General features: G+C 46.8%; 1 protein-coding gene and 1 non-coding gene across 2 annotated transcripts in view; one reads left to right on the forward strand and one right to left on the reverse strand.

Moving 5' to 3' along the window:
* Positions 1-25,851, reverse strand: part of XYLT1 (xylosyltransferase 1) — a 304,620-nt gene that overhangs the window by 179,650 nt on the left and 99,119 nt on the right. The window lies entirely within an intron of this gene.
* On the forward strand, positions 17,980-18,052 carry TRNAE-CUC (transfer RNA glutamic acid (anticodon CUC)). The gene has a single exon. It is a non-coding gene; the product is annotated as a tRNA-Glu (tRNA).

Genomic DNA, 25,851 nt, shown 5'->3' on the forward strand with positions numbered 1-25,851 from the left:
GCTGATGCCGCCTGTCCACCCAGGACCATGTTCTGAGAACAACTGCTTTATAGCCTTGTGCGGGTCCAGGTAGAGGGCACTGGGGCCCAGGAAGGTCTTCTGAAGGAGGCAAGTGTGAGCTGGAGCGCACTGGACAAGAAGGGCTTGAGGGGCATTCCAGACAGAGGGCACTGCAGGAGGGCCGCTCAGCAGCACAAAGCAACGTGTGCACAGGGAATGTCCTGCACCAGCAGGTGGAGGGAGAGTGGGGAGGGGAGAAGGAGAGGGAGCCTGGAGGCCACAGAAGCTCTGCTTCCTCTTGGCCTGTAAGATCTCTGTGGCCCAGCGCCATAAAGGATGGACTGAAACGTCCTCACACCAAGCCTTGTCCTAAGGCTATTTACATACTTTAACATATTTTCCTTTCTTTTTTTTTTTACATCTTTATTGGAGTATAATTGCTTTACAATGATGTGTTAGTTTCTGCTTTATAACAAAGGGAATCATCTATACATATACATATATCCCCATATCTCCTCCCTCTTCTGTCTCCCTCCCACCCTCCCTATCCCACCCATCTAGGTGGTCACAAAGCACCGAGCTGATCTCCCTGTGCTATGCGGCTGCTTCCCACTAGCTACCTACCTTACTTTCGGTAGTGTATATTTATGCATGCCACTCTCTCGCTTTGTCACAGCTTACCCTTCCCCCTCCCCATATCCTCAAGTCCATTCTCTAGTAGGTCTGTGTCTTTATTCCTGTCTTACCCCTGGGTTCTTCATGACATTTTTTTTCCCCCTTAGATTCCATATATATGTGTTAGCATACGGTATTTGTCTTTCTCTTTCTGACTTACTTTCTGACTTACATTCTGTATGACAGACTAATTATAGACTCCCAGAAGTTGCCAAGATAGTCCAGGGAGGTCCATGTTCCTTGGCCCAGCTTCCCCCAAAGGTGACATCCTATGTAACTGCGGTGCGATATCAGAGCCAGACAATGAACATCAGTCTAGTACTGTGAACCAGACCACAGACCTTAGTTTTCAGATTTTCCTTGCACTCACTTGTGTGTGTGTGTGTGTGTGTGTGTGTGTACGTGTGTATTTACTATTGATTCCTCACAACCACCCTATCAGAACCTCATTTTGCAGATGAGGAAACTGAGGCACAGAGAGAATAAAGCAACTTGCACAGGAGGGGCAGGGGGCAGAAATATTAATAAATTCCAGAAGTTTGGCTCAAAGCTGATACTCATTATTGCTTCTCTGGCAAGTTCTGATATGTATGCAAGCTCTCATGGATCAGGGATGTTTCTGGGGCCATCCATATCTGAAAACGACTGCTGGGTGGCAAATGGAGGCTCCAGGCTTGTCCTGAAGGACCAGGTCCTCTGGGAAAGAGCCCACTGGCAGAGGCTGGGTGGAGAAGCTGGGGGAGAGGGCTGTGGCCACAGATGCCCCGTCCCATTGGCTCCCAGGCAGTCTCGCTCCGGCTCAAAGGTGCTCCTGTCTGCCAGGTCTGCCCCCAGGTACCTGGTCTGGTGATGTTCGCAAGGCTGGCCTGGGCTGTCTTGCCAACATCAGGACCAGACAAAAATCTGCTGTTCCATGTCCCATCCCCTGCCCTGGCGCCTGGCAACCCCACAGAGGCCTGCTTGTAAGGGCAAGAAGCAGGAGGCTGGGCTGCTTGGCCAACCTCTCAGCCCCTGGCTGCTGGGGTTAGGGTGGGGTGCAGGAGTGGGGAGAGGGGATACACAGCGAGGCCTTACAGCACGGAACAAGGCCTCCCTCACCAGCCAGGCCTCCAGAGACTGCCTCGTGGCCAGCGACCTACCAGACAAGGCTCCCCTTCGCTGCTGACTTTTATGGCATGTGGGGCTCCTTGGAAGGGAGCGTTCGTTGTGCTTACAAATCTGTAAGGATGATCTACGTGTGCGGACAGGCACTGCCCAGACCCATGTACGCTGTGCTTGGTTTCTGGCCAGATACGTGGGGCTGCGGGTGAATTCTTTCCTTCTTCAACTTGGTGCTCTGTTCATGTTGCTATAATGCTATTGGTGTAGTTAGGTAGAAAAGGTTTCTTTTCATTACGAAAAAAAAAAATTCAAACCATATGGGAAAAAAGGTTTGAAAAACTCCACTACGGCACTGGGAATGAGTTTGCGTCGACGTGGAGCAACTATTGTCGGGGCCTGATCAAGAAGCTCCTCTCTTAACCTCTCTGAGCCTCAGTTTCCCCAGCTGGAAAGTGTGCATCAGGCTGGAAGGATCCACCCTAGACTGTTAACCCACAGAGCTCTGTATGGGAGAGAGTGGGATTGAGCGGACAGGGTTAAAGGGGAGGGGCAGTCTTTTGCTTCTCTTCTGTCCAGAGATTTGAAGTGCAGCCCCAGACAGGCTGCATCACTGAGTCATGGTCATTGATCCGCTGTAGGAGGGCCGGAAGCACCGGACAGGGCTTGTCCAGCCAAGAGAACGTGGAAACCCAGTTGTCTAAAAACGTTCTACGGGTCAAAGCAAACTTGTTGAGTCACTAGTTACTGGTTTTGATTTCTAAATAACCCTTTTCCAGGAACCATTTCTGGAGCTCTCTGTAACCCTTGAACTGGGAGATTCAGAGAAAGTTCTGCAGTGACAGGACCTGGGGTAATGAATGGCGGCCCTGGAGTGTCACCCAGCTTCCTACTCTCTGGCAAGGAACCCGATGGGGCTCTGACTTCAGAAGCCTCCGGTTCATCACCCACACACCAGCGCCTTGGGTGCTGGAGAAGAGGAAAAGTCAGCCCACCCCAGCTGCACCGGCTATGTCAAAGTCATTTTTAGAGCCCTCTAGAAATTACTAGCTTCGATATCCCAGAATATGCATCGCGGGTCCCCTCAGAGTGCTAGAGGGTTCCCTCTCCCCCCGCAACGCCAACAATTGTTTCTCCATGAATGGCATCGATGCTCCTGCTCTCCAAAAGAACCCATACTAGGGGGGAAACGGACACACCGTTAGGTTACCGCAACACGTGAAACCAACTTACAAGTTACACCTTCCCATTCCAAAAAAAGGCAGGCCTGCGATGAAAGACACAGAAGCCAGACAATGACTGCACTAGAGGCAGAAGTGATGAAGGGGAAACTTTACAAACCAAACCTAACAGAATGATTACGACTGACATTAGATGAGGCTCTGAGCTTCCTGGCGGCCAAAGCAAAAAGGGATGCCTCGTTTTATATAACTCGCGATCTGATAACCTGGAAGCTTAGGCAAAGAAAAGAGAAAAGCTCAGACCTGGTGTGATGTGCCTGCAGGGAGGGAGGAGACAGTAGGTGATGAAGTCCAGAGGTTAGTGGCAGCCTGGCCAAGGATGCACCTTTGGCTTATACTCCCAGTATAAGCTTTGTGCAGAGGCATGACCTCATCTGACTCATGATTTAAAAGAGCAGCTCTGGAAGCCATGCTGAGCATATCTGTTGAGGGGAGGGGGTGGGGGAAGGAAGGGAGAAAGAGGGAAGCAGATGTGGAGGCTAAAGCAAACTGCCGGGCAAGAGATGGTGCAAACGCTTAGAATAAAACCATGATACTTCCTGGGACCTACCAGGCTTGGCATGCTCTGAACTCACCTCTCCATTCAACCCCAACTTATGCCTCTTTCCTTCTGTCCCCTCCCTTCCGCTACCTTGATCTGCATCCATTTCTTGTCCTGTGTGTTTATCACTTTGGGCATTTGCACACCCTCATCCTTTGCATCTCAGCTCAAAGTTAGCCCCTGGAGAGCCCTTTCCCAAACTCTTATCTTATGTAGGACTTCCCTCAATTCCAGACCTGTTCTCTTCTTTCCTAGCACCCAGTCACAGCGGGTCATTATGATCTCCACCAGGACATCTGGTATCTCATGAAGATCAAGACATGCCTTCCACTGCATTTCCTCCAGCATCATAGCCCCGGACCTGACACATAACAGGTGCTTAATAAATTCTGGTGAATAAGTGAGCCTTATGAGGTAGACAGAGAATGATTCCTAGATTAGGGAACAGAAGCTCACAAGGTCACCAACCTGCTGGTGGTTCCCAGGTCTGCCTCCAAGGCCAGGGCCCTTGATCCTTCCCTCCAACTGCTCTGGACTCAAATCAGGAGATCTGGCCCTGATGTTACTCTGCAAGATTCTTACCACTGAATTAAATCAAGATCTTTGTGCTTTGACCCGGGGCCAACAAGAATGTGATGACGACCTGCGAAGTTCCCAGAAGAGGGTTAGTAAGTTGCAGCCATACCTGGGTCAGGCCCCAGCAGAGTGCGAGAGCAAAGAGGGATTAGGCAGCATCCCAGCTGACTGGCTGGCCGTACTGCCGCCGTGTTCCACTACTCACAACACAAGCTGTCCTCCCTGAAGCACACAGCCTTTATCTGATCAGTTTTCTAGGCTGCGGCAACCAAACAGGGGAATCCACAGGAAGTTAAGCTTACTGACTCAGTCTTTGGATACCACGTGGAGAAGAGATACTTACACATGTCATCTGGGCCTGGGGTGCTGTAGGTTATTGGCAGCGGGTATGTACTGAGTTTTGAATGACAGCTGGGGGCGGGGTGGGCGTGGGGCACAGTTACCCTGCTTCCGCACTCCATGCAGATTTCTGAGTTGGGGTCCCTTCTCCTGAGGCCCTGTTTTACCTCTACTTGGCTGGCTTGGAGAGTGGAAGGATTTGGGATAAAGCTAATTCTCCACAGAACCTGGTATCTCAAAGAACTGACTTTTAAGCTCCAGACAGATTTAATGGGCATCTCATCATTGGCAGCGATGAACTGTGATGGGATTCCATTTCTAGGTGTTTGCCTCGTGCCATCTCTTCATGGCTCTTTGAGCTGTAACTTCTTAGGTCATTTAGGACTGGAGAGAAAAGGCAACCTTTGAGATTCATGGCATATACTCCAGAGGTCTGGGGAATGAATGTCCAAATAAAAAGTAACCATAAACAAATAATGAAACAAATAGTTAATATTTAGAGGACCTAGCACATGTGCCAGGTACTGTACGGACATTTATATGCAGTATTCCATTACCCTCATGTGTTCTTTTGTAATTAAAATAAAATCCCAGCTCCCTATCACAGCCTGCAAGGCCCTATGGGATCTGACAACTGCCCCCCCGCCCTGCTCCGTCAGCCCCTCCCTCCTCCCCTCACTCATCACTATGTTTCAACCACCAGGCCAAGCCCATTCCTTCCTCAGGACATTTGCACACCTCACTCCTCTGCCTAGAGTACTCCCTAAATCCCTGAATGTCAGTCTGATTGATTCTCATCATTCAAAGCTAGGCTTAAATACCACCTACCCCACACAAGCCGTTAGTCCATCTCATCACCCTTTTTTTTTAATAGTACCTTACCACATCCCTGAAGTTTCTTATTTATGACTTTGCTTAGGTGTTCCCAGTCTGTTTCTACTTATTGAGCTCCATGAAGTCAGGGACCTTAGACTCCCGGTACGCCCAATGCCTGGAACGATACCGACACACAGTAGATACTGAATAAATACTCCAGGAAAGAATGATAGAGAAAGTGGAACCTGGATTTGGTTGATATCACTCCAAAGCTTGAATTCTTAACCACTGGACCACACTGCCTCAGCACAGGACATCCTGCTAAGTCTGCTGGACTTCCAAAGACACCACCATGTTCCAAAGACATGCTGGTGCATGTGGCTTTGGGTGGGGGGGAGGGGTACCTTTCACCAGAAGGCTGAGATCTTACTTTGTTTTGTAAACCACTGCCTAAGAATCACCTTGGCTCCTATGTCAATACTTCCCTAACATACGGGATCAGGGGCTCCTGGCTTGGTTCTAGCTAGAGGTCCCTTTCCTGTATGCTAGGACCAAGTCGGTGACTTAGCAAAATGCAATGTTAGGCAACACAGAAATCAATGATGTAGATCTCAAGTGCTACTGCAGCTCAGAACCTGGCCCATGAATTCAACAATTGATGCTACAAATGTATATAATGAACTTCCAGGCGTCATGGACAACGCAGGGACAATTCAGAAAAGCATAGTGGAAGAAAGCCTGGTGTGTTGTCGGGTAGCCCGAGCTTCCTCCCAGGGCTCTGCTTACTCCCTTACTGGGTGAGCTTGAAAGAGCTGCCCCCACTTTCTAGGCCTTGGTTTTCACATACGTAAAATGGGGACAATGAGAGTCTATTTATTTTAAAGGGCTTACCTTCAATGCCATGTCCAGAAATACATGGCAAGTGTCAATTACAGAGCCTGGCGCCTCACAGGCAGTGGTCACGGAAGATGTATTACATGCCTAAGAAGTTCAAGTGCAGTCGGTACCTTGCCGGAGTTTTCTCTGCCTCTTAGATCCTAGAAGCATGACAGGAAGAGCCCTGTCTTCACTGCATTTCTCAAACCCCATATCAGAACATACAGGCTGACCTCGGGGCAGAGGAGGAAACAGGGACCATTCTGGACCATGTCACGTCCAGGCCGCACAGCCTGGATTTGAAATCGGCTCTGACACCAGCTGTGTGACCTTGGGGAAACAATGCACCTTCACCCTGTTTCTGGCCATTAGTTTTCTCAGCCATCAAGTAGGATAACGGTCGGTGTCATCTGGTCCCTGTCCACCTCTCTAACCTCACATCCTAATCCCCTGCCCACCCCATGCATAATGCCCCTCCCCGCTGGGCTTCTTCAGGTCTTCAATCTGAGCCTCGAGAATTTACACCTGCGATTCCTTCTGCCTGGAACAGCCTTCCTTCTGGCTCTATGGTGTCTTGGCTAAAGTGGTCCCTCTACGAGATCTGAACACAGCTCTGTATTAATTTTCTTATTACCACCCCTCAACATGTGTGGTTATATACTGAGTGACGATCACTGGTTTCCATTCTGTTTCTTCCACAGACTGTGAGACTGTAAGCCTCCCGAGGACAGGGGCCATGCCTTTTTTAGTCAGCAGTGTATTTCCAGAACCTAGCACAGTGCCTGGAACACAGCAAGTGATCAATAAAGGTTTGATGGGGCTTCCCTAGTGGTGCAGTGGTTGAGAGTCCGCCTGCCGACGCAGGGAACACAGGTTCCTGCCCCGGCCCGGGAAGATCTCACATGCCGCTGAGCGGCTGGGCCTGTGAGCCATGGCCGCTGAGCCTGCGCGTCCGGAGCCTGTGCTCCGCAACGGGAGAGGCCCCAACAGTGAGAGGCCCGTGTACCGCAAATAAATAAATAAAAATAATAATAAAGGTTTGATGAGTGAATGGATGAGTGCTTGGCATTTCTGTACACATCAAAGCCGTCATCCGGAGCCCAGTCCCCCAAACTCCAACCAAACCACCCCCAGTGCCCCGTCCTGTCCTTTTCCCGCCTCACATCCTAAGGCAATGGGGGCATGGGCTCTAGGGCAACTAGAACTTGGAAAAGTTTTTAACCACTCTGTGCTGTGCCTTAGTGTCCTTACCATTAAAACAGGGATAATGGGGCTTACCTGGTGGCGCAGTGGTTAAGAATCCGCCTGCCAATGCAGAGGACACGGGTTCGAGCCCTGGTCTGGGAAGATCCCACATGCCGCAGAGCAACTAAGCCCCGTGAGTCACAATTACTGAGCCTGCGCGTCTGGAGCCTGTGCTCCGCAATGGGAGAGGCCACGATAGTGAGAGGCCCGCGCACCGCGATGAGGAGTGGCCCCCACTTGCCGCAATTAGAGAAAGCCCTCGCAGAGAAACGAAGAGCCAACACAGCCAAAAATAAATAAATAAATAAAAATTAAAAACAAAAAACAAAAAAAAAACAGGGGTAATGATACCAGTCCCTACCTCACAGACTTGTTTTCAGCATTAAACGAGTTAACGTAAGTAAAGCACTTAGAATTAGGTCCCGTACATGAATAAACCACGTCCAGTAGTAGAAGCAGCAGCAGCGGTAATACTCCTGTCACTACCATTTTGTGGCACAGAAACACGAGGTCCACCCGAGTACCTTACCTTTCACACAGGTATGTCCACTCCGAAACCAGGCAGTGGTTCTCAACCCGGGCAGCCCATCAGAATCCCCTGGGGAGCTTCACGTTATCCTCGTGCCTGGGCGGCATCCAGCTCAATTAGAGCTGACCCTCCAATAACACGAGTTTGAACTTCGCGGGTCCACTTAAACATGGATTTTTTTTTTTCCCATAGTAAATGCTACCGTAATACACAATCCATAGATGGTTGAATCCGAGGATAAGGAGCCTTGGGTACCAGGAACTGTGGACGCCTGGCAGCACGGATACACAGGACCGACTATAAGTTATAAGCAGATTTTCAACTGCGTGCAGGGCAGGCGCCTCTAACCCCCGAGTTGTTCAAGGGTCACCAGTACATTGGCGCCTCTAGCGGGGGGTGCAGGCATCAGTTTTTTATCCTCCCTAGGTGATTCCAGGGCAGAGCTGAATTCGAGCACCACTGTAAACTCCTTAAGCTCAAAGGGCCTCAAAACCTTCAGTTGTATACTCCCTTCTCCAATAGATTTTTACCATTTTTATCCTAATATCCAACGATCACTCCCAAAGTAACAGCTAGTCTACTTGTTCTATTTTTCTCTAGAGCAGTGGTTCTCAGCTGGGGGCAATTTTGCCCCACAGGGGTATTTGGCAATGTCTGGGACACTCTGGATATCACCCCTCAGGGTTAGAAGGATGGTACCAGCACCTAGTGGGCGGAGACCAGGGATGCTGCTAAACACCCTACAGTGCACAGGACACCACTAGAGAAAAGACTTGTCCAGCCCCAAAAGGCAATAATGTCGAGGTTGGGAAACCTTGCTACAGAGATACCCTTTCTGTGGGTGTGGGGAGGACCACAGACAATGATAAGAAAGAAGAAAACTCCAAGGGAATTTATCATTACTGAGTATCAACCTCGAGCCATGTGCCAAGCAGATGTCTCATGAAAAATGACAATAGCTACTAGTCTCTGAGTATCTACAACAGACTACAAGAGGACTAAACCACAAGGCAATGTCCCCACTTCATCCAAAAGAAAGCAGGGACAGCAAGGGCAGGTAACCAGGCTAAGGTCACAAAGTTTGCACACAGCAGATCGAGATTTTAGCCCATTTTGTTTGATTCCAAAGTCGAGGCTGCCCTGGCTTACACTTCCTGAGCCTCATCATATGCCAGGCAATGTTCTGAATGCTTAACATGTATGATCTTAATCTCCACAACAACACTGTGAACCAGATACTACCATGGTTATCATCATCATCCCCATTTTACAGCCTGGAAACGCTGAGGCAGAGTGGGGTGAAGTGACTTGAAGAATTTCACACAGCTCGTAAGTAGCAGAGGTGGGATTTGCACCCAGGGAGCTTGTATCCAGAATCTGGCTCATTGCCACCATACTACTCCCTCCAAGAAAATGATGAAAAGGAAGGATCAAACTCCTCCCTGCCTCAGGACCTTTGCATAAGCTGTTCCTTCTGCCTTAAACACCCTTCCTCTGGCCTCTGGGTTCAGCTAACCCTCCTTTCCCATTGGCACTCAGCTTATATACTTCACTTCTCTGGCATACCCTCCCTGACCCTCAGACCAGGTGAGTTACCTCCGTTAATCCCCCTCCTAGGTCTCCTTCACAGCATTTCACGGTTTACAATGAACTAAAGACTCATGCAAGTGTTTGATTAACATCGGTCTCCTCCTCTAGACTACAGACTCTGTGCAGACAGGGACTGTGCCTGCCTTGATCAGAGCTGTAGCCCGGGCGCTTGGCATGATGCCTGGCACAAAAGAGGTGATTAAGAAAAGCTTGTGGTTGAATGCATGAAGCAGAGGACCAGAAGCCAAAACAACAGCTGGTGCCTGACCTGTCCATTTCCCCATCCCCAGAGAGGGACAGAGCCAACTAGCGGGGCCTGTCCAAGCGCCTCCAGGACAGGGCAGGGCTGAAGAGCACACCAGGCCAGCCGGCAGTGGGGGCCATAAACCAACTTGCCGGAGCCATTTCTTCTTCATGGTGGCTGGTCTTTATTATCTTCCAATCAACGCTGGTTGAGTTCTAATTGATTCTCTCTGATATCCCTCTCCAGAAGGGAGAAAGGCTCTGTTTACTGGGGCAGAGCGTAGAGGACAGGCCTTTTCTTCCTGCTGTATTTAATGCTGCTGCTAATCACGGAGATTAGACTAAAACAATTACAACAGCTGATTAAAGAACAATGCAGTTTTTGGCATCTTCGCACAGACTGCACCATTGGGAATTCCTAACTTGGGCAAAGCAGGGATAATTAAAACCCCTGCTCGACTCTCCCCACTCCAGCAGCTGGATCACGCTGATTAAACTGCAAATAAAACACATGAAACCAACACTTTGTAGTCTATCCAATTTCACTTAAAAGGGCTTTTAACTGATTCATAAACAGAGAAGCCGTAAACAGCAAATTATTTAACTAAAGCCAGTTATTTTGGCATCGCGGTTTGCTTTATTCTCAGCACTGGCCTTGTGCGTGTCATCCAGGGGACATCAGGCTGGTGGAGCCTGAGGACGCACATTCCAAAGCGTGATGTCACTCACTCCTGCTCACCGGCAACAAGATGTCACCAACGTGCTGTCTTCTCTGGGTTTGAAGCCCGCTGAGAAAAAGATCAGGTACTGCATATGCCCCCCAAAATGCCCAGTTAGCTCTTGACTCTCCATCAAGGAAGGATGGCAGGGATAGAGAAGGTGACAAAGTGTAGCTAACGTGAAAAAAAAAGTTCAGCTGTAAAACACACTGAAGTTATTCAGAGACGGCCAACTTCAGATCTAAAATGCAAGCAGTATCTACTAAATAAGAAAAAAGCCTCGTTCTCCAGCTGTGGGAAGATGTGTCACAACAGCTGGATGAAAAAGCATGTTCGCTTTACACGGAGCCATTCTGAGACCCCAGTTAGACACAATTCCCAACTCATTCTAACAAGCGTATAACTGGGGTTTGCTATCCTCCTCCCTTGTTACCAGGAGATAATAGGGGGAGAAATGAGAAGAAAAAGGGAGAAGAGGAAAAGGCAGGAACAGAGAAAATGAAAGACATCCTCAATGTAAGCAGCAAAAAGGGACAGAAAAAGACAGCAAGAGAGCAAACCCAGGAATTTTATAAGCCTGTACCACACGTGTGGTTAGGATCAGAGAGGGAGCATCTGCCCTCCCTGTGCTGGAGCCCGGGCGTTGGCTGGGTTATGTAGCAATGCTTCTCCATCCCGCTGGGATGAAAGGTCTTTTTCCTCCTCTCTATCTCAGACTGATGGCTTTGTAAAATAAAACAAAAAATGAAGTATCGGAAAAAAAAGGAAAAAAAAAGAGATGCTTGGCCATGCTTGGGCGCCAGGCAATGCCCTATTACTATAAAGGTTTCTAAAAGCTTGCCCGCAGTTTCTGAAGCTGTCTCAGCACAGACGGTGACAAACAAACGCTTCACGACTGGCCCTGACCCATGGACCTCACTTTGAGGTCCTCACTTTTCCCACAGTCACTGGGAATGCACTTAATCAGATTCATAATATCCTATGTAATGTTCACCACATGTTCAGCGACCAACAAATGCAGGCTTTCAAATGCATATAAACATAGGAAACCAAGACCAGAAAGAAATGCCCCAAAGACTGTATTTCAGGATGATGATTTTACTTCTTGCTTTCTTTCCACCTTTTTCAAGCTTTTAAAATAAAACACCATTTTTTTTAACATAAAAAAGAATCAAAGTGATTTTTATCAAAGAATATTCCGGGGCTTCCCTGGTGGCGCAGTGGTTGAGGGTCTGCCTGCTAATGCAGGGGACACGGGTTCGAGCCCTGGTCTGGGAGGATCCCACATGCCACGGAGCAACTAGGCCCATGAGCCACAACTACTGAGCCTGCGCATCTGGAGCCTGTGCTCCGCAACAAGAGAGGCCGCGATAGTGAGAGGCCCGCGCACCGCGATGAAGAGTGGCCTCCGCTTGCCACAACTAGAGAAAGCCCTTACACAGAAACGAAGACGCAACACAGCAAAAATAAATTAATTAATTAAAAAAAAAAAAAAAGAATATTCCATCTATGAAGGCACGGGAATAAGATGCTTTATCATAAGACATAGTTATTTGTGTATAATTATTTATGTATGATGTTATAATAAGTATATTAATTACTACATAAAATAGGATAATACTGCTCAGTAGAAGTTACATAACTGCATGCAGACACATGATGGAGTTTTATACAGCCAATAAATATGATGTTTACCAAGAATACTCTATGATTTAAGGAAATGCTTTTGCAATTTGGTTGAACATCAAATTGCCAATACAGTATTCAACCCTTTTTGATCTACAAAAACAGCAATTTCATATGGTTTAACCTAATATAATGTTAAACGGAATATAAAGGTTCAACGAATAGACTTAGAGATCAACTATTTAAAAAATGTGCATGCATGGAAAAGAAGATTGGAAAAAATACACATAAACTGTGGCATGGTGACTTTTTTTTTCTTCTTGGTCATCTTCCAAATTTCCAACCATGAGAATGTATTACTTTTGTAAGCAAAAAAGAAAATGCCATTCAGATTTTTAATTCAGGGAAATTGCTAGCATTTTTGAGTTTTGTCCTAATTTTTATACTATCAATAAGAATTCCATTATACCACTTTCGAATGTTACAGACAAAACTGGTTACTTACTCTGTGTGCATGTGTGTTGGGGAAAGGGGGATAAATGGCAAGTTTAAATTCATCAGTATTAACTGCTTAGATTATTATTAAATTCGCTCATCATCCCTAATCATGAACTGGGCAGGAAGCACTGTCTCTGGGTAGGAGAAAGGGGCTGTAATCACAGGGACCTGAAGATCGGGGGTCCCACGTCTCTGAATCTGCCATCCATTGCCCTGTTTCCTTGGGCAAGTCACTTCCATTTTTGTTTTGGCCTCAGTTCCTCTGTATTTAAAATGAGGGGTTTTATATGATATCACTTGTATGTAGAATCTAAAATACGACACATATGAACTTATCTACAAAACAGAAACAGACTCACAGATATAGACGACAAACTCGTGGTTGCCAAGGGGGAGGTGGGTGGGGGATTAGCAGATGCAAACTATTATATATTGGATGGATAAACAATAAGGTCCTACTGTAGAGCACGGGGAACTATATTCAATATCCTGTGATAAGCTATAACGGAAAAAAAATATAAATATATATATGTATAACTGAATCACTTTGCTGTACAGCAGAAATGAACACATCATAAATCAAATATACTTCAATAAAAATACATTAAAAATTAATAAAATGAGGGGTTTTGGAAGGCTGATCTTGAAGCTCCTTCCAACTTTGATATTCCACGATCCTATTCCACAACGGCCAAAATCGGCTACGTAACGTGCGGGGCCCAGTGCGAAATGAAAATGCATGGCCACTTATTAAAAACTTATTAACAATTTCAAGGCAGTGACAAGAGAGCATTCAACCAAGTGCAGGGTCCCACTGAGCACGGGACACACGCCCATCTAGCCCTGCCCTCATCTCTAGCTGTTGCCATCTACCAGCAACCACCCACCGATACAAAAGCGGATTTAAAAGTGTTTGGCAGACCCAGTGTGTACATTTCAATAAGAATTACTCATAATTCTTACTTTCAATAAGAAACACTCACACATGTCAACAAAAATAGTTAACCACACTCAGGTCGGGTGATTAAAAAACGAGTAACAATTGCGTTTTCATACTTGATTACAATCAGTTTCTATTTTAAAGACACGTCTCTAAATATGAAACTGTGCTTGGATTTCAAAGGCAACTCTGAGTTTCCCAAGTCTTAAATTCCACCATGTTGAGCCTTATTTCTGCTACCATCTGTGATGAAGATGAAAGTAAGTCAGTCAGCTCTGGCTACTGAAGCTCAAACCTGAGGATAAGATTCGGTATTTTGCAAAGCGAGAGGCGCCAGCCACACTCACCATCTGCTTCCGGTGCTTGCTGTTTCCTCGGCTACTGTCAATCTGAACCCTGGGACACCAGGGCCATCATGGAGAGGGAAACACGGACCACTTCCTGCCTTCAGACAACAGCAGGAAACCAACACATAAGGTGTCAACTCGCTTCCATGGAGCTCAGCTACACAGAACAGCCAAGGACAAGAGGGATACGCAGGTGCCAGCTTCTGAAACACAACCTATTTACTCACTGTACATTTCTAATGAGTGTGATGATTTCTGGAGTTGAGAAGCAGAGCCAGCTGAGGGTTACAATCAGCCACATTGAAAGCGGGGAGAAATAACAGTGGGCAAGAAATGTAAGAGCAGGAAAAATGACTGAAAAGCAGACAGAAAGATTTTTTTTAAAAAAAGGACTCTGGGGCCATTGAGTGAAGAGCTACAGCATTCTCGATTCCATCAGGAGTCATTAGTGCTTTTAGCAGAACCCAGAATCTAGTGCTTAAAATGATGGTGAGATTTCTTCAAGGAAAGTTTAACACATGCCCAGCATACTCTGCCTCAGAAGGTAGGAAAGTGGGTGATATAATTTAGAAATATTCCTTATGGGTAAAACGTAACTTGAGAAAATTAGGTTTGTCTTATCTCCCAAAGGCTCCAGAGGGCTGGAGTTTTCTTCTGTACACGTGCGACATACACAGTAGATGGGCATGTTCACATTTTTTAGCATTTCTTTTTTACCTACTTTAAAAAATCATTCTTACCACAGGCCTTATATTAGAGTCTAGAATAGGAGTTTGCAAACTTTTTCGGTAAAGGCTCAGATAGTAAAGTCTTCCAGCTCTGCAGGCCATATCGTCTTGGTCACAATGGCTCGGCTATGCTGTTGTAGCTCAAAGCAGCCATGGACAGCCTGTAAGGAACGGGCATGGCTGTGTTCCTAATAAACTCCACTTACAAAAACAGACAGCTGGCCGAATTGGGCCGGTGAGCCATAGTTTACCAACTGTTGGTCTAGAGCAAAGAACATGGGCTCCAGCAGGGCCAGACCTGGATTAGAACCCTGTCTCCACCATTTTGTTACCCAGAGGCTCGTTCTCCCTCTTTCAAATTGTAACATGGGGGACAATAATACCCACTCGGCTGGGTGATTATGAGCATCAAATGGAAAACTTAGTAGAGAATTGATAAAAATTAACTTTCTTCACCCAATAGTTTTTCTTTCCATCTATAGGATACTTTTCTTGGTTCTTTATCCATATGATTCTTTTCAGACAATGGCCTTTCCTGAACATTATCTCATTGCCCCCAACCCCCCCTGCCCATATTCCATGAGGCTAACAGACAGACATCATCAACTGATTCACTGATAAGGAAACAAAGACTCATGGCAGTAGATACTGTAGCCAGAGGGATAAAGTATACTCTCAAACCCAGTAACCTCTGGCTTTGGGGCTACTCATACAAACATGGATGCACACGAATTTGTAGACATGCCCACTGAGAAATCTATCCATGTATACGGACGAGGCACCATGGTTAGGGGCATGACATATGAGTTCCGGCTCGGCCACTTACTGGATGTATAACCCCAGGCAAGGCACTCGACCAACTCAGCTTGGGTCTCTTCATTTGTGAAATGGGGTTAATAATAGGATAGGTTCTAGAAGGCTCTACCTTGAAAGGCTAAGCTTAGTGTTCAATATAATGCCTCGCACATATTGTAGTAAGTGTTCCATCAACCTCTGGTGCATGTGGTTGTGAGGATGAAATGAGAACAGTACTCTCAGGCCCAGGGCCTGACATTCAGGGACTGTTCCATCGATGATCATTGCTTTGTTAGTGACAGGCCTACACACACTTACACACACATGCACACACATGCACACAGGGATGTGAGTTCCATGCAGGCAAGAACTATATCTGACACAAAGCATGGGCTCACTGAAGAGCTGTCTGCTTGTTTATGAACAAACACATGCATGTAAACAGATAATTGCAAACAGCTGATAGGTGGGCTGGGCTGGGCTACCCAAGGTCCTCACAACTGTCCATCCACATCCATTCGTCCCCTGGAAGGCGCTGAGGAGTGACCCAGGCGTGGGCTTATGAAATTCTGCTGGCTGCTTGCCAGATTCCAGAACACCACCACCCACATTGCTCAAAGAACCACACCAGTGTAGCCCCCTGAGGTGCTCAGCACAGCTGCGAATCCAGGATCCCAGGACACACCAAGGCTGGGGTTTCCATGGAGAATGTCCCTGCCAAGGAGGAGGGTGAACAAGGAGAAGCAAAATCCTCAACACACAGATGGAACTGAAGCAGCAAAGGAGGCTTGAGGGTGGTCCCTTGAACTGCTGGGATGAGGTTCTGTCTTTGAAGAAAGACAGTGTGTTTATCTGGAAGGAAAAAGCCAACAGATGCCCCACTGTTCTGCATGCAGGGGGTACTTCTGCTCAACCAGGTCCCTGCTGGTCCCCTGGGCGTCTGTGCAGGTGAGGCCACCTCTAAGCCAAGAAGGCAACGGCTCACCTCTGGAGGAGATGCAGCATACAGGGCCATCGTGCTACGGGCTGCCTGGTTCCCAGGCAGCTGCCTTCACTATGCCAAGGAAAGCCCTTGGAGCTTGGCCTTCCTTATCTGAACTAGGGTGGAGGCTGTGTCCTCTTAGCATTACATAAACTAACAGCCTGGCTCCTTGGCCCTGAATCAGAATGAGCCAATGTCTGCCTCTGTCCATGCAAAACCAAATCCTCAGTAAGTCAGTGGAAATAGTACATGGAGGGCCAGATGTAGCCTTTGGCTGGAAGAACTCAGTTTGCTTAACTGACGCATCTGCTCTTCATTAAATGCTGTTTTTGAGTTGGTTGTGGTTATGCTGTTGTTTAAAGCTGGTGGTGGGGATTAAACCACCCTTTTGGAAAGAAGAAATATGTGTGTGTGTGTGTGTGTGTGAGTGTGTGTATCTATGTATGTGAGTAGATAGGTAGATAGCTATACAGGCAGACATACATACACACACACACTGTAGATGTTAACATCCCCAATGGGCTTACTGAGGATCCATGAGCTGAAATGCTAATAAGTAACACAGCCAAGATTCAAACCCAGATATGATGATTCCACCATCCAGTTTTCCCCCCACCACGTTGTGACGTAAGGGCTAAAATTAATAATATGCACTGCTGTGATATCTGGGGAAAACCTGGAGGGACTCAAAGGTCCTAAACGTAATTCCCCCTCTACTCTGCTCCCCGGGATAAGGTCCCCTAGCCAAAGGACCCTCCCTTTTACAGGCACCAGGCGCAATTCCTGCTCATCCCTGTTTCAGTTCCCTGCCAGTCCTCGGAATTATTCAAAGAAGGTAACCACGTCCTCTTGTGGGAACCAGTGGTCCCCTCATCCTCTTGATACTACACAGTCAGCCTCCCAGAGGCCCTGGATGGTCACTCTGTCCCTGAGTGCAAGTCCCTGCATGGCTCTTCATGGCATGTGACATCCTCCTCCCTGGGGCTGTATCTGGGACTAAAAAATTGCTGCCCATCTCACCTGTTGGCACTGGGTGTCGTGCATTCAGCCATCCCCAGGAGCCTGGGTGGGAACCCCAGCCTCGCACGCTGCCTCGCTTTCCTAAGAGATGGAGGCTTGTTAAGACACTGAGAGAATATATTGTTGCCAAGTCCCCCTCAAGAGGTCATCTGGCAAAGTGCCTCCTCGCAGGTGCCGAGGGCTCTGGCATTCAGATAACCGGGTCTCGATTCATCCCCAGACTGGGCACTGACAGCATCCAGCAGTCCTACTTCTTTCAACATTCCATTGTCACCCTACCACGTGTCCACAGGCAGGACACCTGAATTCTGCAACCCGTACCTTTCTTAATGGAGCTTGGGCAGGAGCCACAGAGAAAGCGTGAGCAATTGATAACAAGTGGTGTGCCCTGTACCTGGTGAGAGGTGACAGTAGATGCAATTAGAGGCAAAGCCCTGATTAAGTGAACTCAACTAACCAGAACCATCAATTAACTGAAATCTTTTTGCTTCCTCTCAGGAGACCCCGAGCTTAGGAACTGAGAACATTACAATTTAAAAAGAAAAATTGGAGAATTCCCTGGTGGTCCAGTGGTTAGGACCCAGCGCTCTCACTGCTGGGACCCTAGGTTCGATCCCTGGTCGGGGAACTAAGACCCCACAAGCCATGTGGCCAAAAAAAAATTTTTTTTTAACTCTAGAAAAGTAAAAAGAAAAATTGTTTTCTAAGGTTTGGCTCTGATCCAGCCCAATTTCCTTCATCATTGTGTGAACCATGAATGTAACTTCATGGTTACATTTCTAGTAGCCAGTTTAAAAAAAAAAGAAAAAGAAATGAGAGAGATTGATTTGAATCATCTATTTTATTTAACCTAATGTATCCAAAATATTATAATTTCATCATGTAATCAAGATGAAAAAGTATCGATGTGATACTTTGGTACTCGTTCTGCTAGAGCACAACTCAACTTGAACCAGCCTCATTTCAAGTGCTCAGCAACCCCCATGCTGGTGGCCACCGTCCGACACAGGGCAGCTCTTGAGCAGACGTCTGAACTGACTGTTGAGAGCGCTGGTTCTGGGTGTTTACAACTAATTGATCGTCAATCAACAACTGCTTACGTGTCTCTTCCCAACTGGTGCATCATAATGGACAAGTTGAATTTGGGCTCTAGTGGGTCTATTAGTACCTGGAGAAGGGGCTGCCAGGGCCTTTCCCAGCAGAAAGGTGGCTGCAGTAGGCGCTGCCGACCATGGCCTCCACCAAACCACCTGCCTCTTTCTCAGACTCAGACTATGACAGTGTTTGCCCCATCTTTCACTTTAAATGAACTCACACTTTATAGCCAAAAAAAGTAAATCCTTCTCTAAAAAGACCTTTTTCCTACTGACCACCCAGGAATGTGTAGAGTTTGATGATGCTTACAAAGACTTTCCCCAAAGGAGCCTGCAGTCTAGCAGGGGCAGTGACAAATCACACGTGAAAAAAAGATCAATTAATTATGGGTCCAATAAAAACTGGCTGCTGGCTACCTGGAACGAGGGTTGGACGACATATAAGACAGGTACCATGATGAGAAAACTGAGATCAGAAAAATGAATGAATTACCGCCGCTGCACTGGGAATTTCAGGAGGAAGAAGACAGCAAGAAACAGTCACCCCTTCCAAATTTTAATCATTCATCTGCTAACTTTTCCGATTTTGACCTATCCATGTAGCATCTGCTGTTTTCTTTATTTACCAATGCTCTTCACATCAGCCCATCTATCTTTTTCTTTAATGAACTAATTTAAAAAGCAAATATTACCCATAAACTGGAGGAAACACTAGCATAATTTTTGCCATAAATAGAATGTAACTAGAAATTTAAACAGATAGCAATTAATTTCTTTAAAGTTTGTTCATGCACTGCTGGGAACCATCTCGTGCTCTGCCAGTTCATGCGGCACTTTGGAAAAGGCTGCCATCAGAAGTCGAGACCTGGCTTTGCCTGGCTGGCTGGGAAGACTTTGTGTAGGAGGAGGGGGAGGAAAGGCACCCCAGGCGGGGAGCACAGCATGGAGAAAGGTGCAGAGGTGGACACGGATGGAGTGTGGAGGCATGTAATGTGGAGAGGAAATTGACACCTGTGTAATTAAATCACTACAAACAGGTTCAGTTACCCGCAATGCATTTAGCACACCGGGAATATGGACTGACATACTTTGGAAATACTTTAAAAGCAAGGGTTGAAACAACAGTGTTCTCATAACTCCCAGTTAACCAGAAAACAATTAACCTAAGCCCCCGCTGCCACTCCCCCGTGTTTCCCAAAACTGTCATTAGATTGGACTTTTCTGGCAGGGAAAAAAATCCTGTTTTCTGGAGGATGGTGAATTCTGAATGCAGATGTCCAAGGTCGGGGTGGGGGGGATAGGAATGGAGAAAAAGGCGGGGGTAGTCAAAGGCCAATGAGACGATGTTGACACTGGAATCCCATTCCTCACGTGTGTGTGTGTGTGTGTGTGTGTGTGTGTGTGTGTGTGAATTCTCCCAGGGTTCCTCCAGGCCATCAAAGACACTCATATCTTGTAAAAGGTCAACTTCTAAATTGGTCACAGAAAGTCCAGCCAGGCTGAATGCCATGGGGAAGAGCCAGCCTGACCTTTGATCCAGCTGAGCTGACATCCCCCAAACTTGGGGGCTTTTGCACGTGTGTCAGATCAGCACCCCGCTCCCTGCCAGTGGCTGCCTCCTCAGGGCCTGGAGACCTTGACAGTGACAAGCAGTCCCAGAGAAGATGCTCGCCTGCCCACTCGGATGAAGTGCAGTGAGGCTTTCCTGCCTGCCCAAGCCACAGACGATGCTTTAAAAAGCCCTTGGAAAAGAAATTCATATATTCCACGATACGATATTCGTTAGATGCTATCATGGCATTTTATAAGGTCATATATAACGCCAGCTGGAGCTGTAAAACATTTATTATTCAGCCGCAGAAAGGCATATAAATCCCTGCGAAGTGCAGGTTTTTCTTTTAAAAAGTGGTTTCGTTCTTACTACCCTTTGCCTGGGTTCATTCCTGGGAGATAGTGGCCTGTATTAAACTTGCAGCACTGCAATGCCACCCCAAATAGGTCCTAGGTGCAAGATTCCATATTGCTAAGTCCAGAGAGGACCCCCTTCCAAGGCTTGGGCTTCTGGGCAAACAGGCATAGGAGGCTCCTGAAGGGCTTTCCCACTCCACTTGCTCCTCGACAGCCCCACGAGATTTTGCACAAACTCCCGTCTCCAAAGAAGATTTCATCTTCCCTCCAAATTGGTCCTTTATTTACACATCCTTACCTCAATTTTTTCTGTGCCCTCCCTATCCCGTGCTCCCCTCAACTGCTTGCCAAAATCCTGCCCTGTCCACTCTACATATTAATGGCCCTTAGATCTGTCCCCTCCTCTCCTTTCCCACTGTCCCTGCCCCGTTCGTGCCTTCATCATAGCTCTTCTGGACTGAATGCCCCTTTTCTGGTCCCCCTGCCTCCAGGCTCACCTTTCCAATCTATTCCCCAAGCAGCAGCCAGAGTGATCTTCTCACACTGGTCTTGGACCACGTCACTCTCCTGCTCAAACACCTTCAATGGCTCCCCATTGCCTACCTGATAAATCTCAAGCTCCCTGAATGGTCTACATCATCCGGGCCTGTTCTCATCTCATCAGGCCCATCTCTTGCCATTCTCTGCTCCTCTCCTTGTTCACCATTAATATCATATTTCTTGTAATTTCCTGATCGAACCCATCATTTCAACTCTGTTCTCTCTGTTGGCAATGGCCTGTACATCCCCTCATCCCTGCCTCTCCTGGCCTACTCTCACTCACCCTTCAGGACAATGGTGTGGGCAACGGCTCCTCCAGGGAGCCTTCCAGGAGTGTTCTGGGTTGTACTGGGTGCTCCTACATTATTATAGACCTGACAGCACTCCACAGGAAGAAATATCAAAAGTCCATTTATCTTACAACAATTTCAATTATAAATGCTCAGGAAAAACACAAAAGGGCAGAGACAGAGAGACAGCAAGACAACTCATTTAAATAATACAGGTGATCCTGTCCACCACTGCGCTCAGTGAAATGAGTATACACCACCTGGCAATGCTTTGTCTCTCCATCTAACCCAGGGGTCCTTGTCCATGGACTTGGGGGTCTGTGGAGAGAATTCCGGGGGTCTTGAATGTGTACGTATTTATTTTCATAATTATTTTCACTAAATCTAACTGAAATTTAGCATGTCCTTCAGTTATGAATGTAGGCACCAGGCTGCAGAGGTATTAGCAAGACCTGAGACTCTGACACCAATATAAATTACAGATATTTTCATATCACATTGCTTTGGTACCAGATGTCTCAAAATATTATTCACACTTGTCACTACTTCAAAATTACCATAGTTATTAGACCTGCCACCAAATCTAGTTACTTAATGTATTAATAAAGATGCAAATGCATTATTTCTCAATGTATTTGTTATTTTTATATATATTTTGATAGCTGTATTTCAATGTTAATAACTGCTTTCCTTTGTAATCTTATGCATTTTTTTTTTGCATTTAAAAAGATTATTCAGGGGAGGGGGCCATAGGTTTTTGCCAGATGCCAGAGGAGTCCACGACACAAAAGGTTTAAACGCCCTGCTCTGGATGTGAGCTCCCTGGGTGCAGGGCACTGGGTCCGTCATCTTCCAATCCCAGGTACCTGAAGCAGTGGTCAGTGTATAGCAGGGATTTTTTAATATGAACTGAGATCTTATATCTATTAATCTATCCTGCCCACTTTCCTTTCTCTTCCTTCCCCTCCTTCCATCCTTCCTTCTTTCCATCTGTCCCTCCGTCATCTTCCATTCGTCTCTCCAGCTACCTGATCCAAGCCACAGTTCTAACTACTGACATCTCTGCAGTCAGCCCCCAGATCCAGTTCCAGGAGGAGATGTGTTCCGGGGGGGAGAAAGGTGACCCCGGTCTCTTGTGTGGCCTTGGGCAGGGCGTGCCTGGCTCAGAGCTGTGTCTCCAGCTCTCACCCCACGGGCTGGGGCCCCAGGCCCACGTGTGGCCACATGCCAGGTCCAGTCCCTTTATTCCCTAAAGCCAGGGAATGCTTTGGCTTGTTTTCCAAATATCAGGACAAATCTTAAAGTGGGGGATCATGGCCATTACCAAATCCACTGATCTGTCTGGCACGGCGGGTAAGAGTTCTGCCCAGGTCCAATGCAGGCACACCTCGGAGATGTCGTGGGTTTGATTCTAGACCACACAGTAAAGCAAGTATTACAGTAAAACGTGTCACACAAATTTTTGGTTTCCCAGTGCATATAAAAGTGGTTTGCACCATACTGTGGTCTATTAAGTGTACAATAACGTTATGTCTAAAAAAACAATGTACCTATCTTAATTTGAAATTTTTTATTGCTAAAATATGCCCAAACAATTACAATAGTAACATCAAAGATCATGGATTGCAGCTCACCATAACAAATGAAAATTTTGAAATATGGTGAGAATTACCAAAATATGACACAGACGTGAAGTGAGCAAACACTCACTTGGGGGAAAAACGACCCCAACAGATTTGCTCAAGGCAGGTTGCCACAAGCCTTCAATTTGTAAAAAAAAAAAAAAAAAAAAAAAAAAAAAACACAGTATCTTCAAAATGCAATAAAACGAGGTCTGCAAGCTCCCCACGTACACTCCACATGACACACGACCTCCGAGGACTTATTTAACTCCTCCTTGAGCCTCATTTTCATTATCTGAGAGGGAGGACATAACCACAGCTCCTTCACAGCGTTTATGGCGCATGATCACATGAGTTAGCACACGTGTAGCACTCAGCACCGTGCTGGCACAGCAAGCGCCCGGCAAGTCTCGGGTATCACCCGGCACATCTCAAGGAGGCCAAGGATGAGAGCGCTGCCTCTGGCACCCAGGAAAACAGAGCGAAGGGATTCATCAACAGATACGACTTTTTAAAAATGCTCCAACCCACTCATATCTAAAATGCAAATCAAGACAGTAAGTACTGTTTTTACCCATCAGTTTGACACAGATTATACAGGTTGATAATCCCCAGTGCTTTTGAGAGAGGAAACAGGAAATCACTTCGATAGGTGATTTGAAGAAACCTCTGTATAGGACAGATCCACTATGCCTGCCAAAACCTAAAACGCACATACCCTTTGAGCCAGCCGTCCCAGATCTAGGCATTCACCCTACAGACGTACACGCTCGATTGTGAAAAGTTATGTGTACAAGAATGTCAGCATTAAGACAGGAAAAAAAAAAGGGAGAGAGAAACAATCTAAATGCCCACCAACAAGAAATCAGTTAAACAGATGATGGGATATTTAATTCATTCGATTAATATTTATTGAACAGTTACTACATACCAGACACCATGCTGGGTGCTGGGAATACTTGGAGAAAATGGAAGGCAGTTAAAAACAATGAAGAAGAGTGATGGGTGCTGATATAAATTGACGTCTAAGATACAGAGAGAGGAACAGCAAGTTATTATAAAATATGTTTCTTCAGATTCAGTTTCAAGGAAACAAAATCCCTGCCTATGTACCCTTCCCCACACCCACACCCACATTAACATGCAAAGGAAAAACCTGGAAGGAGAAATAAGAAAACTGTTAATAGTGGTTACCTCTGAACACTGGAAAAAGGGGTATAAGATTTACCTTTCACTTGATACTCTTCTGTATTATTTGATTTTATTTATTTGTTATTGTGTGCCTGTATTGCTTTATACGCGTTCAACCCACAGTCAGTCCAGTTGGCTCTATTCTCAGAAGTGTCCAGAATCAAACCACTTCTCTCGGCATCCACTGTGAACATGCTGGTCCCAACCACCACTGCATTGCCCTGGATATTGCAAAGGCTCCTCCCTCGCCCGTCTTCCTGTGCCTGCCCTTGACTAACAACCGTGCATTTTCACCAGGGCAGCAACCAATCCCATTTTCAAAAGTCAGGCCATGTCACTCCTCTGCTCAAATTCCTCCGGAGGCTTCCCAGCATGGAGTGTAAGCAAAGTCCTTTCTAGGTTCAATAAGATCCTAACACTCTGGCCCCACCTCCACCCCTCTTTCCCTTGCTCACTCTTGCTTTAGCCACACTGGCTTCTACGGTGCAAAAACCATGCCAAGCGAAACCTACCTCAGGGCCTTTGCTCTGGCTGCTCTCTGTTCCTCGCCCACCCATACTCTTTAAGACTCTGCTCAAACGCTGCCTCATTTCCAGGAGGCCCTCCCCAGCCCTACCACAGTCAAAGGGCAATCCCTCCTCGACTGACCTGGCCTGGCCCACCCCTCCCCTGCCTCACTTTCCTCCTTAGCACTTGTCACCATTTGACATAACACTGAAACACACATTTCTCGTTTACCATCTGTCTAGAATGAGGGCGCGTGAGAGCAGGGACTCCAGTCTTGTTTGCTGCTGTATCTCCAGCCCCTAAAACAGTGTCTGGCACAGAGTAGGCACTCAATAAATATTCAATGAATAAACTAATCAATAATATAATATTAACTGGAGAATACAATATACTACTGATCATAGCAACGATGAAAAACAAATCCAGAAAAAGATCTTAAGTCCCAAAAGGAAAGCCTAAAAATAAATAAATGAATAAAAATTAAAAACAAACATGTTTCTAGCCATAGAGAACAGGGTGGAGAAACGCTCAAGGGCAAACTAACACGTAAACAAGTAACCTCCGGCGCGGCACACAGCAGCCTGGTTGTTCTAAGCTGATGCTCCGCACATAGGACCCTTTCACGGAGTCCAGGGAGTAAAGAGCAGCTTGTATGAATGCGGTACAGTTAGAGTTAGCAACTGGGGAGTAAAACCAGCCGGTTTGAACACGTTACAGAGTCAGTCCCAAAGCCACAGACTATTTCCGGGTGTCAGGCAAGCCCACGCCCTCCTGAGAGCGCCAAACCACAGCGAATCTGCCAACCCCACGCTTGCAGGCTTCAGGAGCCCTGCCTGGAACTTGACCCTCACTCCACCAGGCACCCAGCCTAAAAGCAACTCGGCCAGTGTTCAGAGCTGGGGTTAGGGTCTCCAGCCCCCAGGAGCACACCGGGCCCTTCACCTTTCTGTGCCTCAGAGTTTGCTGGAACATTTGAGTTTTCCTTTGTATCTCATCTCGCCAGCAATGAAAGGCTTGGCATGTGCCGGTTTGTTTAAACTCTCCCTCTCGCCCCACCCATATAAAGTCACTTGAGAGCAAAGACGTCAAATCCAATGACATTTATAAGAGGTATCCAACCCGTGGACTTCACCTAACCCTCCGTTTCATGACATGGTCCCTGCAAACCACACTCAGGCCAGTGGTTCTCAGTTGGGGTCAACTTTGCCCCTAGGGGACATCTGGCTGTGTCTGGAGATATTTTGGGTTGTTGCAAGTGGGGAGGGGGCATCACTG

The sequence above is a fragment of the Neophocaena asiaeorientalis genome, unplaced genomic scaffold, assembly GCF_003031525.2.
Source record: "Neophocaena asiaeorientalis asiaeorientalis breed wild unplaced genomic scaffold, Neophocaena_asiaeorientalis_V1.1 scaffold91, whole genome shotgun sequence".
Lineage (NCBI taxonomy): Eukaryota > Metazoa > Chordata > Mammalia > Artiodactyla > Phocoenidae > Neophocaena > Neophocaena asiaeorientalis.